General features: G+C 58.6%; 1 non-coding gene across 1 annotated transcript in view; it reads right to left on the bottom strand.

Moving 5' to 3' along the window:
- LOC126197066 (small subunit ribosomal RNA) overlaps nucleotides 1-483 on the bottom strand; it is a 1,909-nt gene extending 1,426 nt beyond the window's left edge. The window contains exon 1 of the ribosomal RNA XR_007539471.1: nucleotides 1-483. This exon is cut by the window's left edge and continues 1,426 nt beyond it. This is a non-coding gene — a ribosomal RNA (small subunit ribosomal RNA).
- Nucleotides 484-2,500: the final 2,017 nt, after the last annotated feature.

Below are 2,500 nucleotides of genomic sequence, written 5' to 3'. Positions count from 1 at the left end.
ACTACCTCCCCGTGCCGGGAGTGGGTAATTTGCGCGCCTGCTGCCTTCCTTGGATGTGGTAGCCGTTTCTCAGGCTCCCTCTCCGGAATCGAACCCTGATTCCCCGTTACCCGTTACAACCATGGTAGGCGCAGAACCTACCATCGACAGTTGATAAGGCAGACATTTGAAAGATGCGTCGCCGGTACGAAGACCGTGCGATCAGCCCAAAGTTATTCAGAGTCACCAAGGCAAACGGACCGGACGAGCCGACCGATTGGTTTTGATCTAATAAAAGCGTCCCTTCCATCTCTGGTCGGGACTCTGTTTGCATGTATTAGCTCTAGAATTACCACAGTTATCCAAGTAACGTGGGTACGATCTAAGGAACCATAACTGATTTAATGAGCCATTCGCGGTTTCACCTTAATGCGGCTTGTACTGAGACATGCATGGCTTAATCTTTGAGACAAGCATATGACTACTGGCAGGATCAACCAGGGAGCTGCGTCAACTAGAGCTGAGCAGCCGGCCGCCCGGGAGTGTGTCCCGGGGGCCCGCGCGAACACGCAAGCGTCCGCTCAATTATTCTGCAAACAGGAGGAGGCTGGGCTCCCCTGCACGATACACCTCGAAACCCTCTCAGGTCCCGGCGGCGCGCAGCGCTGTCCTAAGTACTTGGTCGGGTTCGAGAGAGGCGCAATCGCCCGGAGATAGGCGAGTAGACGCTTTCAGTGCGACCACCCGTGCTCCCAACTGAGCTTGCCGCTGCCGACAGAGGCCCGGGAGCGTGCTGTCGTGGTGTTGCCGGCGGGAGACAACACGCGGCCACAAACAGTGACCGGGCAGCTCCAACGCCAGCGCCACAGAGGGGCAGAGTCCCACTTGGGTGCCAAAGCGAACTCTCCCAGCACAGCGCACGCGCCAACACATCCGCACAGCTGCGATACAAACCACCTGCGAGAACCGCGGGGGCGACCGAGCAGCAGACGGCGTCGCGGCGCCGAGTGCCGGGCGGCGGCGCATCCTCAACGCACACAGTCCTCAATCGGACCAGCACACTGCAGATGTCCACCGCGCTTCGCACCGGGCCCGGGAGGACCCACTTTGGCCGCACGGCGCCGCGCGCTGGGTGCGCCGGCACGCAGATGCGCCGCCTGCCGCCTCCGTCAGCCGGCGCGCCTGCCACTGGGCGCCCCCACCAGCCGGCTGCCGCGCGTGCGCCCACGCAGCGCGCGGCCAGCACGCCGGGCGCCCCCCCCTCACCGGCCGGGGACGGTCCCACCCAGCCACCGCCGCGTATCGCTTCATACCCACATGCCCACTCACGTTCGTGGGTATGACGGGTGTCGCTGAAGCAACCGGTTAATACCTGTACCGATCGTCGATATCAACGATTCACCTCCAGCGCGAACAACCGCGCAACAACGGATTTCCAGTTCATTTGCGTAACTTGGGCAGCAAACGTAGACATCCATCTACATTTGCGACTTCTACGAGTCTTGCATGCCTGGATGTTGTGTGTCACGACGCACTCCATCAGCATACATACACGCTGCGACGTGTGCACGAAAGAACACGTGGAAGGTGGCCAGCGTACGTATGCGAATGCCATTGCACAGCTGCGAAGCGCATTCAACACGCGAACTCCTGACCGACGAGCTAGAGGTGACAGGAGGGGAGGGGGGGGGGGGCGGGGGCGATATACGTCCTATTGCAGTACACAATACAGTGGATAGCGGGACCATGTGGAAAGTAAGCAACACTCGCAAGATGTGAGGGTACGCACCGTAAAATGAATCAATACGCAGAACACCACAGTGTGCGCGAAGTGAACTATGTTGAGATGGTTGCAATTAGGCAACGCTACACGAATTCCTAGATTCATATAACTAACAATTACAGGGCAGGTTAAGGCGCAACGTGGGTTAGGTTAAGGCGCAACTTGGGTTAGGTTAGGGCGCAACGTGGGTTAGGTTAGGGCGCAACGTGGGTTAGGTTAGGGCGCAACGTGGGTTAGGTTAGGGCGCAACGTGGGTTAGGTTAAGGCGCAACTTGGGTTAGGTGAGGGCGCAACGTAGGTTAGGTTAGGGCGCAACGTGGGTTAGGTTAGGGCGCAACGTGGGTTAGGTTAGGGCGCAACGTGGGTTAGGTTAGGGCGCAACGTGGGTTAGGTTAGGGCGCAACGTGGGTTAGGTTTGGGCGCAACGTGGGTTAGGTTAGGGCGCAACGTGGGTTAGGTTAGGGCGCAACGTGGGTTAGGTTAGGGCCCAACGTAGGTTAGGTTAGGGCGCAACGTAGGTTAGGTTAGGGCGCAACGTAGGTTAGGTTAGGGCGCAACGTAGGTTAGGTTAGGGCGCAACGTGGGTTAGGTTAGGGCGCAACGTGGGTTAGGTTAGGGCGCAACTTGGGTTAGGTTAGGGCGCAACTTGGGTTAGGTTAAGGCGCAACTTGGGTTAGGTTAAGGCGCAACTTGGGTTAGGTTAAGGCGCAACTTGGGTTAGGTTAAGGCGCAACTTGG

The sequence above is a fragment of the Schistocerca nitens genome, chromosome 7, assembly GCF_023898315.1.
Source record: "Schistocerca nitens isolate TAMUIC-IGC-003100 chromosome 7, iqSchNite1.1, whole genome shotgun sequence".
Classification (NCBI taxonomy): domain Eukaryota; kingdom Metazoa; phylum Arthropoda; class Insecta; order Orthoptera; family Acrididae; genus Schistocerca; species Schistocerca nitens.
The sequence above is the reverse complement of the archived record's forward strand: the minus strand, read 5'-3'. Positions and strand labels throughout refer to the sequence as shown.